Source organism: Passer domesticus, chromosome 1 (assembly GCF_036417665.1).
Source record: "Passer domesticus isolate bPasDom1 chromosome 1, bPasDom1.hap1, whole genome shotgun sequence".
Taxonomy (NCBI): domain Eukaryota; kingdom Metazoa; phylum Chordata; class Aves; order Passeriformes; family Passeridae; genus Passer; species Passer domesticus.
This window is the reverse complement of record NC_087474.1, coordinates 29,455,477-29,472,947: the sequence shown is the minus strand read 5'-3', so window position 1 is coordinate 29,472,947 and position 17,471 is coordinate 29,455,477. Positions and strand designations below refer to the sequence as shown.

The 17,471-nt window shown below is 37.4% G+C and overlaps 1 protein-coding gene across 8 annotated transcripts in view; it reads right to left on the bottom strand.

The window, feature by feature from the left end:
• The window catches only part of HDAC9 (histone deacetylase 9), a 452,594-nt gene that overhangs the window by 316,787 nt on the left and 118,336 nt on the right, over window positions 1–17,471 (bottom strand). For 2 of the 8 annotated variants that reach the window (XM_064411683.1, XM_064411715.1), the window contains exon 2: window positions 565–686. The exons of the other annotated variants lie outside the window; for them this stretch is intronic. The gene's annotated coding sequence lies outside the window, so the exon portion shown is untranslated. The remainder of the gene's footprint in view (window positions 1–564; window positions 687–17,471) is intronic. 8 annotated transcript variants of the gene reach the window in all.

Genomic DNA, 17,471 nt, shown 5'->3' with positions numbered 1-17,471 from the left:
AAATTGTGAGTGGAAAAAACAGGATGCCTATCTTTGTTCTATCTTAATTAGAATCTATATATCTGACTCAATGTAACATTAATTTAATTAAACACCATGCAACAGACACAAAGCCATCTCTTAAGAGGAAACCTTAATTGCTATTAAACAATATTTTATATAAATTGCTATTAAACAGTATTTTATATAAAAGAGGTCCAGTAAGTGAAATGCTATTCACTATTTTTATCCTTCATTAACACTTCAAGTGATGTAAAATCTGAATTACAAAGCTGAATGAGACATTAAGACTCTGTTCATTTAAAGCAGAACAAAGCAGTTTCTAAAATCATCAGCCCAAGAAGTAGATAAGGTCATCTTTGGGCAACTCTGGGCTTTGAATAAGCCTCAAATTGCCTCTTGACCCTCGAGGGGGAAGACTTCAACCACCTGTAATCTGCTGGAGGACAGCAGCAGGAGAGCACAAGTAGTACAGGAGATTTCTGCAGGGCACTGGTGGTCACTTCTTAACACAGGAAATTGAGGATTGATAAAGGCAGGGGCTCTGCTGGACCTCATACTTACAAACAGGTCAGGATGGTGAAGATCATGGGAAACCTTGGCTGCAGTGACCACGAAATCATGGAGTTCAGGAGAGGAGAACCACTGAGACCATTGGGAAAGTCTGGAGCAAAGACCAACCAATCCTAGAAGAGGATCAGGATAGGGAAAGGCCAAACATTACCATAAGACCTGATAGGATACACCCAGGAGCTCTGAGGGAGGTGGACAATGTTGAGGGAGGTGACCCTTTCACTCTGCTCCACATTGGTGAGACACATCTGGAAGGCTGTGTCCAGTTCTGGGGATAAAAGAAAGTTCCTCAGTATGGGAGAGATAGAGACACACTGGAGTAAATCCAGCAACACTCTACAAAGGGCCTGGAGCCTCTCCTATGAGAGAGAGAGATCTGGGACTGTTCAGCCTGGAGGTAAGATGGCTCAGGGGAAACATGAATGTCTGCAAAAGTCTGAGCAAGGATGGTGTTGTAAAGATGGAGATGGACTCCTCTAGGTAGTAGCAGTGGAAGGATATTAAGTACAGGAAGTTCCAGTTAAAGATAAGAATACACTTTTTTTCCTGCAAGCAAGGGTGGCCAAACAGTGGAACATGGTGCCCCACAGAGGTTATTAAGTCCCCATATCTGGACATGTTCAAAACCTCATTGGACTTGGCCCAGGCCAACCTGTGGTAGCCAGCCCTGCTCTGAGCAGGGAGGTGACAGTATATGATCTCCAGAGGTTCTCTCCAAACTCAACAGTTTCATGATTTTGTGACTCTGTGAAACACGTTGTAGTATTTTATTGTAGTTGGAGCTTGCAACAATCTTACCCTTTCACTTCCTATGCTTGATCATGCCAGTATTAAGGAAAATGGCCAAATAATTGACAGTGTTTTGTGTAAGAGGGCAAACTTAAGGTCAGAGCAAATAAGCACATTTGATACCACATTGCTTTTGTTAAAACAAAGGAGGTACCACAGAGGCTAATTATTTTTGCTGTTCTTATCCATAAGCATTACATTTTTCAATGTTCACAGAGAAAAACTTTAGTTAATGAGATCCATAAAAATTGTTTAATCAGCTTATATGGTGAAAAAGTATTAAAGTCTCCACTTTCACAACAGGCACATGAAATATATAGTTTTATAATATATTACTAGCACAGGAACTCACCTCCCCCTTTCCCCTGAACCACCTGCAATTTTTAATAGTCATGTATCGCCAGGGTACCAGAAACCCATAAAAGTTTAACCTGCCAATTAACAACTGGGTAAAGTTCCAGCCTTGCTGAATATTTTGATTACTTCCAAGAGCTTTTCACAAAACCCAGAAAATATTTCCACAAAATTTCTACCCAGAGTTTTAATCTAATCTACAAAAAATTGGGTAGTAGAAGAAAAATATAAATGTATTTTATATAAAAAAATTTCATCAATTCTTTAATATGACAGTAGACCTGCCACATCCATCTCTGGATAAAAAGCAGTTATTTGTTAAGTGAAGGTGGAAGGGTGTGGATTAAAGAAAAAAATTAGAGACTTTGATTCTAATACTTGCTCTCAAGGGGGAGAGAGAAAGTAAGGGCAGAACTCACCTATTCAACAAGTTAATCAAGGTGTGAAGTACAGTGATTTCAAGTTTTCAATGTATTTTATGACACTCCATTAAAAAGATAATGATGTCAAATAACATTACCTTTGTTTTCAGCAATTCTTTAAAAAACAGCTGAGAATGTATCAGCTTTTGAAAATTTTCAGGGATATGCAAATTGTAATGCAAAATAGTTATGTAGATCTGGACTGGCAGGTACATACCAAAGTATACATATTTTGGCACTACCACTGCTAATCACAGATCTTTAGCACTGAGAAATACTTCAAAAAAGGCTATAACACAACAAAATCCCACAACAATACAAAACCCAAGAAACCTAGGTCCACCTCTGACAACTTTAATGATAAAGTAAGAAATTCTAAAGCAAATTAGCAGGAAAGGGGTCATAGACAATATTGTTCACCAGCTGTAATAGACAGCTATTCATTTCCATCACTGGTGCTTAATTTTTGTAGGTTTCACAGTTTTGCAGGTGAATACAGCATCTCCTAAATATGAAAAGCATAAAGAGATAGCATAGAGATGTCCATCTGGAAGGAGGACAAGTTGGTAAACAAAGCTGTTGAACAAAGTGAGAATACATTTTTGCTGCTGGAGGACAGATGTCATGAATAAGGGGGATAAAACAAAAGGAGAAATTCTAAGTTAGTGGAATGTGGCTAGAACTGCATGAAATTAACACAAGTTATTTGGGGAGCTATCCAAGAAGAGTATGAAAACAAATGAGAAAAAGGGAGCTAAGAGAATAAAGAAGCCATAGACTGCTTAGGACATAAGTGAAATAACTTGCAAAACAAAAGAAAACAAAATCCAAAACAAACAAAAACAAACAAATAAACAAAACAAAGCAAAAAACCGACCAAAACAAAACAAAAAAAAAGAGGTCCTACAGGCAATGGGATGAAACTAAACAACAAATTGAAAAGGGGTTGCATTTACATGACATCTCCCTACCACAGGGATGCAGATACTGCAGAATGACTGCAGGGTTACAATGGAGCACGTGGCTGCATTCACAAAGGATCTTCAAGTTGAAATGTTGCAGTTACACCTTGACTTGGGGTCAAAAATTAAATTGAATCCAGGTTGTCAAAAGTGCTGGTAAGATGCAAAACTAGTGTATGCAATGCAGAGAAGCTAATTGACAGCCCTACACAAGTCCTGGAAACACCCTGAATGAAGGTTCATGTGATTTCTAATGCTCCAGGTAACTTGAGGAAGGAAAGCATAAACACTATTAATCTAAAAATACCAAATTTACATCATAAAAGAGATGCAATTACTTTTTTTCCATTAAGTCTCGTATAGGGATAAATGTAAACAAAGTTTTCGAAGGGTCTTAGCTTTGAACTGATTCTACTGTACATGAATCTCAACTTAGGTTTTTTCTTCCTCTTTCTATCCTTTTTTCCCCATTTTTTCTGCTTTTGCAGAAAATAAATATATAAAGCTTCAGAACCTGACAAGTGTTTGGCAATGATGAACTACCAAGCAATCTGAAAGATTGCATAGTTAGTAGTTTTCAAACTCCTGTGATTTTTGTCAGGCCAATTTACAGTCTAGGTCTGCAGGTTACTGTGCATCGGCTTCTAAAAGATCACTTCTCAGAAGAACACCATCCATTACCACTGAAAATAAATATTAACTGAAATACTGCCCAGAAACTCATTTGTGCTCCCTTGCCTGATCACAGAGTAACTGAAGAAATAGCTGTAAACTTTATGGCATACTCAAAGCATCATCCAGCTTTTTAAGACAAAAACAAAAACCAAACCAAAACAAAAAACAGCTACAACAAAATCTAACTCCTGACTAGGTTTGTTTTTTTTTTTTTTACTTAATTCTTTGTGAAGATTACAATAAAATCAATATTTATAATGAAAAGAAACTCCAACCAAAACAAACTAAAAAATCTCTATCAAAGTCCATAGGCCAAACATTTTCAGACATAGACTATAAACCCTAATTGAAAACATATTGACTTCATGTTATTTTTATCTACTGTAATTTTCATTTCATTATTATAGAGAAAAGAGGATCAAAGTAATTTACAAGTGCAGATTAAAACAATACAACAAAAAATGCAAGGGACATTCTGGAAATATCTAATTTATAACTTGATTCTAGATCTACACTATAATATCAATCATTTACTCCATTACTAGTCATCAGGTCAATTCACATTCCAGTAAAAACAACAAAAATCATTTTGCATTCCCACTTTGTAGACATGGTATTTTAAGAATTGCTTGGAGAGATTCTTGGCTTCTCAGGAAAGAGCTCTCAGAAGAATGATTAAAAAGGAACCAGCAATACTATTTATTTCTGATTCCCTAAATGTTCAATAAGAGTCTTAATTCAGAACTACCCTGCTTATTTGAGTAATTTTAGATAATTTTTTCTCAAGTTTTAAGGGCTTGGTATACAGTAGTAAGCTTCACTTGTAACCACCATAACTGTACATACAAAGCATTTATTACCATTATTTTTATTATTTTCAGTTTACAGTGTCAGTGTACAACATATGCTTGATTCAGAAGTCCTCCCAAGTTTAATTGAAACAATCCTAATAGATACCAAACAATGCTGAAAAAAATATGCTAAATAACAGCTTTATTTCCTCTAAATTAAAACAACTTAGATAACACAAATATAGTAGTGAAATACGACATCATAGAGTAAAATAAAAACCTAACTTCTACCTTCTATTTCTCAATTTCTAATTTAGACATTACACAGGATGGGAAGGTAAACAAAACTGAAAATTCAATCATCCTTATTTCATTAGGAAGATACCATGAATTCACCTGGAAAGGAAACCCTCTACCTGAATTCTGGTGTGATTTGTGGCAGTCCTTGATATCAGTTCAGTTTAGGCAGAGTACGGCCAAGAAACACAGCTCTCAACGTAAAACTGCAAATTAAGGAAGAGAGACTGATCCATGCCTGGTATGGGTCACTCCTAGGGATCAGTCTGCCCAAAGGTAGCACCTTTTACACTTATGTGGTTCCTTGGTTTTGCTGAAGATGGGGATTTTCTGATTTGGATATGCATATCTTGGATCATTTATTGTGTTTCATGTTCACAAAGGAAAATGGGTTATTCAGCTTGACCATAACATGGCCAGTTTAATAACTGTAGAAATTAGCTTGCCACACACCAGTGATGTGCCTCATCATTTTTCAGCTTCATAAACAAGTCAAAGGAAAAATAAATCTACCTTTTATTAACCAGCCTCTAACATGAGGTCATTTATGCCTCACTCTGCTGAGAATCTGAGTCAAAGGCAAAGAAAAGCCACTGCAATAAGTGTACCAGTAGGTTGCTTTACTGAAATCTATAAGATGAAATTTTATAACACAATCAAATCATCATAAATTATGCTATGCATTTATGGTAAATTAAATTGATATTGAACTCCTTTTCACTGTAACACCACCCTTGGAAGCAAGGAATTTTGTAGATTCCAAAAAAGTGTTTTTGTAAGGTGCTGTTCTACTAAAGGTTAAGCTGAATTTTCTATTAAAACCCCCATTTCCAGGGATTTATTATTCAGCCATAAAGATCTACTTGGAATATGGCATGTAAAGACTAAATTCAGAAGCATTTTTTCAATGAATATTTAAGGAGAAAAAACCACTAAACACTCATGTTAGCTATTTTTAACTTAGTAACATTTCAGACATTCAAAGAAATTCCACACCTGCAAAGGTTTGAGCCTGGATCTGAAGTATTGACCCCAAAAGCCAAAAATAATCTAAATAATCTCTTCAGTGACCATCTGCCTGACCAAGCCCAGTACTCCCCCATGACAAAGCAGAACCAGAAATAGTATTATGGCAGCCTAAGCACTACAGCACTATCTTCAAAAACTGCTCTTTCCAGAAAACATCACGAATATTTGAATCTTCTCTCAAATATTCCTCCTTTCAGATGTATATTTTTCAAAACTGCAATTAAGTAATACATTCTTTCCTAGTTTGTTTACAGAAAAAAAAGCATGTTCCATTTTGAAAAGCACAATTTTTTTTTAATTGTCAATAGTTCCTGCATTAAAGCTTAAAATGTATGTTTGCTTAGCTCTGCACCCAGCCTGATGCAGTAACTGGTGTGCACATAGGAAAGGGTAAGAATAGAACAAACACACTGTTTTCCCAGCCTCCAGCTATTTTCAGCTCAATTCCTTGAGCCAGTGTTTCTAATATATTTAAACCATTGCAAGAGTAAAAATTTCATGCAAAATATTTACTAATTTTCTCTGGAAATTTTGATTTTGTGAATATATTTTTTGGGTTTTGCACATAAAATGCTAATGATTTATAATAATTCAGTACAGGTACATTGAGAGAATGCTATATGCAGGTGCACCAGCATATGACCACACATACACAGTAACCCAAACAAACTTTAAAAGGTTTGATTAAAGAGGCAGGAAGTACCAGATTAATCTCAAGGGCACAACTTTCATTTTAACATCCTTGTGCTGTAACCAAACTTCTAACCACACCTCTGTGTGCTGGCTTTTTCCACAGAACTTCTGACACATTTGCTCACAGCAGTCATTGCTCTATCACACCTTTTTCTCTCTCCTCTTTGATCATTATGTAATCTATACTCACAGCTTATTCTTTGCATGGAACAGCAAAGTAGATATAAAAACTTTTTTTGCAGGCTCTTGACACTTCCTTACAGGTTTTCCTCCAATTCACACTGCAACAACGTGCTCAGTTTTTAGTTTTGTGAAGTCTGATAAGATGTGGAGCAGGGTACTGATCCACTGAAGCAGCACTGCAGCACTAGAAGACTGAAAAATAAAGAGGAGCCACTTGGTTGCCTATGTGGGACGAGACACATGACATTTCCTTGGTCCTCAAGCAGTGGTTGGCATTGCATGGCACTTACAGCATTCCAAGTACTGTTGCTCTTCATTTCACCTGCAGTGAAGTGTTGCAGTGGATTTTTCTTCTGTCCCAGCCTCCTCATCTATTCAGTGCCAAGCTGCAATCCTGCAGTCACAGTACCAGTTTCCTGCCCAGGAGATCACTGTGACACTCCTTCATCAAATGTCTTGCTCCTTCCAGCCCTTTGGGTTTCAGCTTGTGTGCTGTGAGGTCTGTTAATCTTCCCTGCTCTAGATTCTTTTCAGTGTGTTCAGAAAGCCACTCTGTACAGATTTTTCTCCCTGCAAACCCCTACTGTCATTTCCCATCCAGACGACCAATGTGGTCACCACAAGCAGCAGGAACACAATGGCAGGAGAGTCCTGCCCGCCCCTGGGATTCAGGGAACAGAGCAGGGCAAAGCTGTAATGCACAGGGGTCATGCATCCTCCATGCACCAGCATTTGCAGTGCTTTTACTGAAGTAACCATTGCAATGCAGAAAAATTGCAGAGGGACATCTTATCCCATTTAAAACCTGTGTTTAACTAGTCAGTGCATCTGCTACTTAGCATTAACTAAAATGTCAGTGTAGACAAAACCTTTCCCTCACCATTTTTAAAAGTTCTCTATTGCACAAAGTGCTGGTGCCATACAGTACATGCTGATGATTTACCTGCAGCTGTATTTCAGTGAGCAAATCCTTCCCACCCTGCAACGCCCAAACATATCCCCATCATTCTGGGACAAAAGGGGATGGCAATGTAAATCCTTAAAGATTACATGGCCCCTTGTGAACGGTTAAGTGGAGATTATTTAAAAGACTTAATTACACAGAAACCTGACACACTTCTTTTTAATGGGCAGGCAGACTGTTGTTTATTTAGTTTTTGAAATCTAGTCTAAATTGGGCCTTGAGAAAGAGAAAAGTACCCTAGGTTTCAATTAACAGATTGTCTTCCACTAGTCAAGGGATAATTTGAGCTTTACAGAAACACATGTAAGAAGTAAAAATAAAGCATAAGTACTTCCTCATACTGTATATTGTTTTGCATCAGCCAAGCTATTCTGTGGTTCATCACTGGTATAAAAAATCTACAAGTACAACCTAGTTTAGAGGATATTAACAATGCATTACTATCTCTTACTATTTAGAAGTCATTAAATCTTTCAATAAACTCCAGTTTATAAGTAATGGTTTAGAAAACACATCATACAATTAGGAGTAAATAAGACAGAGGCTTTCAGAATGCAAATGTGCAGCAAAAGGAGTGTGTCAGTTGATAGCAACAAAATATTTTTATAAGAGAGAGTGATACTAGTTAGTAATATCTGTACCAAATTGGGAAATGTTTTGACTGCAACTATGCAAATTAGTGACTGGAACTGTCTGTTTAGATGTACTGGGATATATTTATGACACACATGTTGTGTTGGATGCCTATTGAGTAAAAAAAAATATATAATTTTTAATAGAAAATCTAAATTTTTGATACCAGAGAAAAATACTTCAAAATCTTTGTTTAACAGTTCTTATTCATAATGACATAAAAATTTATTGCTGTAGACTGAGGTACTGCACTTTCAGAAAAAAATCCAAAGCAATACTCTTCAAGAAGAATTACTGTGTTACTGATGAGAATGAGGAGAATTAAAAATTGAGTTAGAAACTAGGCATACAATAGTGATTTGCTGTTCAAATTGACTAATGCTTAGGTCTAAAGAAATGAACCATATTATTTTCTCTTTAATGATTAGCATGAAAGGAGGTCTGCACACTGCTCTCAGCAGCTGGAAGTAGCAAGAAGGAACTTACACATTTAAGCAAGAAAGCCTCAAGTTATTGTTACCTGGTATGAATTTCTGAATTTGCAGTGTACTTCAGTGTCAACAGAGGGCAGGATCATTATCTACCAAAGATTCATGAAAACAAATTCAAACAACATTTGAAAACAAATTGACAAAATTGCTATGTTCTTCATGCATATTCTTTTAGCTTTCAAAATATACATATTCACAATACTGTAAGCAAAAAGGAATACAGGTCCCCACTTGCAGGAAAAAAATATGCATAAAAAATACTAATTTTCTCTTTCAGGCTAGTTTCTAATTGTACCTAACTATACATGCTACTTTGGCTTGTGTGTATCTATGGATTTTAGAAAAAGAGTAAGGAAAATTGATTTCTGCTTGAAAAAAGAACGAATTGAAATCTTATAGAAAAAACTAACACTTAATAGCTTTATAAATCCCAATGATTTCAGGAAACAATTAGCAAAACAAGCTGTCACACAGTCATTGCACGGCAGACTTTCTATTGTGAATTCAAGATTTCTGCTCTTCTGTTAAATCTGGCTGAAATTTTTCAATGAGATTCAAAGCTTGATGGGAAAAGACAGAGGGTGTTATCATTTTAGTCCTGTTGTCTCAAGAATGAAGGCCAAAATTACGGTATTTAAAACTAGTTTGGTTGCCCTTGATACGATAGGATTACAATTTTTTAAAATATTTTTTTGCTTTAATTTAGGAAAACAGGTTTTTTAAAAGAAGTTTCATTTATGATGCATGCTCAGCTTATTATTTTTCTTCAGTTTCACATTTTAATTCATTAAACACTCCTTCAGTTCTCTGAGCTGTCTTCCATCCATTCAAAATCCCCATTGTTCTTGCAAAACGACATTATTCTATCTAAGAAGAAAAGCAAAGCCATGGACCATATGGTATCTCCACTAAATTAGTAGGAGTTTCACTGGTGCCAGTGGAAACCAGAATTCATCTATCCTACAGATTGCATCTGCATGTCATTGTTTTGGATTAAACCACAAATGAAATGGCAGTTAGATTTGATTGGTTAATTAAGCCTGGGGGAATAAAAATATCATTCATTTAAAAAGTGAATTATTTGTTGCTCTTTCAATTATCTAGTGACAATAAAAAAATCCAACTTTGATGAAGTCCTCATGCTGATTTTCACCATGCACCTCTCAGAAAACTGCACTATTAAGCATGATTTGCACTGGTAAAAATGCAACCTGCCTTCATCATGGTGCTCTGAAATGAATAAGCACTCAGTAGCTAATATCAGAGAAGCAAATTTAAAATAAATTGGCATACACAGAATTCCTTCAGTAGAATTGTCCACCCCATCATGCCACAACTGTAAGTATTTCTGCAGGGACAGCTTGAGCTCAAGAGGAACCAAACTGCCTTTGACAGAAGGAGAAGAGAGGGTCTTTAGGGTTGTTCCAGAGTCCTGATAAGGTCATTCTTTCAGATCAGCAAAGAATCCTGGATCTACACAAAGTGTCCAGCCTGGCTCAGCAGACACCTGGGATTGACCAGGAGTCATGTGAATGACAAGAGCCTTAGGGGAAGGGTGAATGACGAGCCTTAGGGGATGGGCATGTCTACCTTCTCTGTGGAAGGACCAAGCTCATCTATCTGCTATGCTTGTGCAGCTTGTCCTTGGCAGAAAGCCCACCAGTGGGCAGGATTCTTTACTTGACACCTCATTCCAGGCAGAGTTCAACCGAAAACATAAATATTTTTAACTTGCTGACTTGCCTCACCTATTGAAAGCATGCTGGAAATTCCCCAGTATGTTCTTGAGCATGAGAGGAGCCTGAGGCAGCTGCTGTGGCTTCAGCACTGCCAGCCTGCACCTTCCATGCCCCTGGAGGCTGGCATGGTGCCCTGCTCTGCAGGTGGCCAGCAGGGAGACACCTGCCACCCTCACCTCGCTCCCAGCCTCAGCCACCGCACCCAGCCACATCCTGGGCCATTGCTGAGCGCTTTGTCAACAAAGTCAAGGCATTGAGCCTCCCAACAATGCATTTGCAGCACTTATGCCCAGCCGCAGAAAAGACTGACATACTGGGAACAGAAAATACATGGGCAGTAAAAAAAATAAAAGCCATAAAAAATAAACTTAATATAATGTGGTGAAGATAATCTATTTTCATCTTTAAATCATTAATTTTTAAGTTATATGAAACTTCTGCAAAACCAACAATGAAATACTACTTAACTGAATGAATTCACAGCAGAAACATCTCAGACTGCATCATGGTTATGGCCATGGCCATAAATTGTGATTAAATGTTTATGAGTTAGTTGAATACTGCAGGCAGGATCTTTTTTCTTTTTGCACTGTAGGGTGCACAGATACAGTGCAAAATCCTGTAGATATTTAGAGGATTGTGGCTTTAAAATATGATTATTTATTGTTAGATCGACTTATTATGGCAATAGTTAGGGGGCCCACCTGAGATGCGATTACCAAAAAGAAAGATTCTTTATAAAACAAAGTAGGGGGAGAAAACTCAGGCCCCTGTTGAATGGAGATTAAACAGATGTAAAAGTCAAAGAATGGGAGAAACAGCATGTTAGCTCTGTAATAAAAGCAAAGAACTGAAGCAGAGATGAGATGGCTTAACTAAAGCAGTAGTAAGAAACTACAGAGGGCAGAGGGTACTTAGGCCAAGGGCCAGCCAGAGTTTTCAACTGATGCCCGGGAAAGAACCTGAGAGTAGAAGTGGACTAGATAATGCTCCTGTTTTAATTAGAATACCACACTCAATAACCTCCAATTTTCATTCCTCTCTAACCAAACATCCTATCGCAGTGTCACAGACTGGAAGATGCTGCTTCAGAAAAAGCACCTTTTACAGCTGTGTAAAAACAGTCCTAGGAGCAATATTTTCTAATTGTTCTGGGTACATGAAATGTAGTCCAAAATCCAAATACAAGCTACTAAGACAACAAAAATTGCAGTAAGTTTAGAAAAATTTTTACAGTTTTTGTTGCACATGGCTATGCACTCAGTGAATCAAAACATCCTACAAATATGTTTTGGATCTGATGAGGTCATGATTGATTCAATCAAGCAGTTATCCTTCAAATCCCAGTTTTCTGAAATAAACTTTCACAGGGATATTCCTCTCTCCTGCAACTCTCAATTACGCACATACCATATAACAGTTAAATTAAATGCACATTTACTAAGCTTAGTCTGCAATTACTTACTTGTGCAGGAGCAACTTGCACACTCCGGTAAGTTTATCTTGTTAATTATGAGTCCACTACTAGATATTTATGCAAGTGAAATTACCACAACATGTAAAGATGTGTAACCGTTATTTACATTCCCCTGTGCTCTGAACAGAGTGTAATTCCTCCAGAAACCTTAGTGCATATTTATACATTTAAAGACCAAGCTAATATGTAAACATATATAAGGTTCTGGCAGCTCCTGAAAACTTGCATATCCTGAGTTTGCATGCATGAGTTCACAATGCAAACAACACACTTTAAAACAGCAAAGTGAAGTGTGGAAGAATGTGTTTACAGAAATAAAAGGAAAAATAAACCCTGGTTTATGCAGCCATGCTACCTTACCCCAGTAAATACCACCCAGCTGAGTAGTCAGCCCTTCAGTGCACTGCCACGGAGCAACACTGGTGCTGAGCAAAAAGCTGGCCTGCAAGTGAAAACTGTCCTTTCACAAGTCAAAGAGGATGCACCACAGCTATGACTTGCTGAATTTGAAAGAATAATCATCAGGAAGCCTATTATGGCTTTCTGTTCACAACCCAGAAATCAGGACAGTTCATGTCCCAGGTGTCCTCCCCAAGAAGAGGCAGACCTCTGATATACTCAGGTGTTGAGGGTAGTAAGAGAAGTGGGTTGGCCAGCTGTCTTTCCCCAATCACTTCTCTGGCTCCATGCTCCCAGTTGCTTCCAGCATGGTCTTCCTACTGCTAGAGCAGTTTGGACCTTGGCTTCTGGAATGCTCACATGCGATTACCATTTATTCAATCACCCACAGTTTTCCTTAGCATTAAAGCTGGCATAAAGCAAGAGGTAATTTTTGATACTTTACAGTGTCAATAATGCTAAAAGAAAAATGAGTATGTTTGTGTCTGGCACAACTTTAAAGAATATTACAAGCAAGGGATGTATAAGAGCTTTTCAAAGCAAAATGTACTGTGGAATTGTATTCAACGGGAAGAGTAGGGCAACCCAACAATAGAGGCTCCAACAGTTCAATCCAGAATTTCACATCTATACACACATACATACATAGACAAAGAGAAATATGTTACCATACTAACTTTTTTTTAATACCTGTTTCAGAATTGAAAATAAACAATCCTTGAAAAATAAATTATAAATAATTAGTTGAGTTTCAACAGCAGAGTGCCTGTCAAATACTTTCAAGTGACTGAAATTAATTTCAAATACTTTGTTGCTCTTTTTTAAACAGCGGGGGAAAGAAATAGTTCAGCAAATAGCATCTGGGTCCCATGAGCTCTTTGATAATACTATGCCTGTATTAAAAATGTTTTTGGAAGTCCTTGAGTACATTTCCAGTACGTCAGAAATAAAGACGACTGTCAGATATTCTTATTAATCAGTTGGAAAAGCCAAAACCTCCCAGGGGGAGGCAGAAATGTTATACTGATGCGATTATGAGTCACTGCAGTTTTGGTTGAATCAAGGCCATTTATTTGAAGGTCTGTTGCCCAAAAATGCCTCCTAATTTGCAAAACTCTTCTTTCCTTCTTTATTCTCTTTTTTCTCCTTTTTTTTTTTTAACTGAATATCTTATATAAAAGTTTGTTTCCATCGCTTTATGCTGAGGAATTTTCTGTTGGCCCTTGTGTAGCATGATGCCTGTAACATCCAAAACAGAGGGCTCCAGGATGTCTGCCATAAGAAAATATAGTGGCTTGCTTTATTTTTAAAGATTAATACAGTTGGCAACCATGAGGACATGAATGACATGATTTACAAGTTTGAGGGCCAGACAAGAAAGGATCGAAAGATTATCTGCGAGCAAAGAATCAACATTTCAAACTGAGGAAATAGGAACAGAAAAGTTTCATCTGTTCACAGTCCAAATCTTTCCAGCAGTACAAGGTAGCAGGGAAGAGAGTGCGTTAAGTCCTCTGCGCCAGCTCCCTCTGCAGGGGTCTGGCTGCAATTCTGGCCAGCAGATTTCACCCTCAGAGTTTATAATTGCATGTAATCCCTGTGTCTGAGTGGGAAAAAAATTCACAAGAGAGCAGATCACTTCTAATGGCTGGGAAATAAATCTAAGACAAATCTCTTATTTTGGGTGGGGTTTTTTTTTTTTTTTTTTTTTCTCTTTAACCCAATTACATTATCTGAAGTGCCTGCATTTTTAGTGTCAAACTGGCAGCAGTTTGGAACCTTGTCATAAGGAAGACCCTGTACATTAAGAAGTATCTGCACTCTAAAACAGGTCAGTGGTTTGACTGAGGCATGAATAGTTTGTGAATGAATAAGATAAGCTACTTTCAACAGCATCCCTGAAAATCAGTTGTTCCCCCTTTTCCCATCACGGCACAAGCCTGGTGAGGCACATCTAACATGCACAGATGCCTTCCTTGGATATTGCACTCAGGCCTCTTCCAGCCGTGCCTTTATATTGTGAGAGACGCTAGAGATGACACCAGAACAGGAGCTGAATGAAAGTTTTGTATTATGAGTCCTGAATATTGGCATTCCTTGGCCTTTTTCTCCTAGTTTCCAGGTTTTCATAAAAGACATCAGACTTCTTGGTTGTGAAGATCATATAAACTCCTAGAAACTGCCAGGAACAAGCAGATGGGAACAAAACCACATAACATGTCTACTGGTAAGCTACAGACCACAGTCTGGAGAATTCAAAAAGCATCAATTACTCCTGACTTTGAAAGACTCTTTGAAAGGCATTTCTGACTCCTTCCCACACCAGCCCTAAGGGAAGAAAAAACCCTCTCATTCTGCTCTCAGCCCAGCATGGAAAGTGAAGGACTGCTTCAGCTGCACTATCCGGCACAGAAAAGGAAAGGAGAAAAAGCACAATTTAAACCAGGGTGGGATCAGGGAAGGATACTGCAGCCAAATCAAACACTTTCCAAATGCTGGAACAGAGAACAATCCTAAATACAAATGAACCCTGCTGGGTTTATGATCTGCAAAATGAACTTTATCAAGGTATCAGTTCAATGCTACACCCTGTTTACAGATACAGCACTCCAGCCTTTCAGGGGCTATGATAATACTAGGTAAACACACCAGTAATGACTTCTTCCCAAGGATTAAGTTGTAGCAGTTTGGAGCTGAACATCAGAGATTCTTGTTCATGTTTCCTGGTTTCTCATTTTCTGTACCCAAATGAATATTTTCTGAACACAGCAACTGGAAAAAATGGTCTTTTCACTCAAGCATTTAAACAGTCAGTCCTCTAGTGAATAATAATACCAAGAAAAACAATACTAACCGGATGGATTGAACTCCGACCAACAGCTCCCCCTACCAGCCAATTCAAAGACAACTAAGAAGCAAAAAAATAGAAGTTTAGGATTCAAAACCACAGTGAACTAAAAGGTAAGTTATCCAGTGATAGAAGGAACATTTTAATACATGTGCAGATTTTTCTGATGAAAAAGAACCTGATAGCACAGACTATGTCTCAACAGAGTGCATCTGACAAGTCACTGAAAAAAATAATGTATTTTTCTTCAATGTGATGTTTAAATCTAGAAGATAAAGGTTTTCTGTTTTGTTTTATAATATGAGAGCTACCTTTTATTTAAGCTGTGTTGGAAGGTAAGTCATCAGCTTCTGCAGCAGAAAATGGCATACACTTGGAGGCAGATGATGACTGAGTTTATGGTAAGTATTGCAGATTCCCAGAAGCACTTGGGTTCAAAAGGACCTTGGGACACCACCAGCCAAACCTTCTGCTCTGCCAGATCAACACTGAATTTGGATTACATTGTTTAGGGCTTAGTCCCATTGGGCACTGAAAATCTCCAAGGGCAAGGCTCCATAACCTCCCTGATTAATCTGTTTGCTTAATTATCCTCATTTAGATTTTTTCCCTTTTATTTAAAATTTATGACAGCTCTTTCTTGCTATCTTGCTGGACATCTCCATAAAAAACCTAACTCCACCTTCATGGCAACATCCTCCTTAGATGTACCAGAAAGCTGCTATTCCCACTTTTATTCCTACCTTTGTGAAATCCATTTAACTAAAAGTATGTCTCAAGGGCAACTTACAATGGTTTTTTTTGGACACACAACACACACATTGTTTGCATTCAGCTACACACAGAGAGAGAACTCATTTATCTTGAGGCTGTGTGATCCATCACACAGACATTTCCAGAAGTCTGAGTTGGCTTACGCATGTTACATGGTACATAGATAAATCTACCTGTCTTGTGCACACATATCTATTCGGTATACCAATAGGGCATCTCATATTTTGTAAGTACTTCATCTGTGATTTGTGCAGAGGTTTTCAGTTCTGAAATATTTTTCAACAATCTGAGCAGCTTCAAAGGGCTGTTTGCATTCCTTCCTTAAAAATCCTAACAAAACAACAAAAAACCGCAAGTACCAAAACCACAAAACAACAACAAAAAATCACCAAAGCCCAACAAAACACTCAAATGTTTAATCAAAATGTTTTTCTCTGCTTTCCACCAACTGTTTCCCTTATCCACCCACATATGGTTATATGCCCTGATTCTAAAAGGATGTATTAATAGTACAGTGTAACAGCAGCAAGCCCAAAGCATGAATTTTGCATCTGAAAATGTGACATTCCCAAACTTCTCAGTGAAAGGTGCAAATAGGTATTTTGAATGCTTAAGAAGATTGACTATGTTGATTCTAAAAGTTGTTATATACTTATGAGTCAGAAATCTATTTTAGTTCCTTTAGGATTATATTTATGACACTCTCTAAGCCTTACCTTTGAACTAAGGTACTTATACCTTATATAAGCACAAAAATAATACCTCTAATACCATTTAAAGCCTTCTAAAATGTTTATTGGTTTCCCTAATACTTGGTCAGTATATAAAATACTCAACAGTGAAGTAGAGTGATTTAGAGCTTTTAATAGCCTTCTAGAAGAAAAAAAAACCTGTATGTAATTTGTCTGTTGCCTTTTCTCGTGTAAAAATCTTATCTATACCTGAAACTGGGGTTCCAAAAATACTCATAGATATTCTGTATGTAAATTATAGATTCATATTTACTGCCACGTGCCATTTCTATACAGCACAGACTGACACATAATTATAACCCTAAAGAAACCAGTTCCCAGGTTCCCATGTATGAGCAAATATTGTAGCATATTCCCCTTAAATATTGTAGCATATTCATGCTGGAATTCATTCAACTGGACATCAGAAACTTGCTCTAAGTGTTTGAGCAAGTTTTCCTCAACTCACACAACATTTTTGATTGATGCTATGTAGCTAAAGCCATAGCATTTGAAAACCTCCAATTTTAAATGCAGCTAAAGAATAACCTTTTCCTCACTGATGTAAGTGAATCACTGATAGGTTTACAGTTCAGCTTTTCCAAGTACAAGAGACACTTGACAACAGCTTACTGCCCTTTGACTTA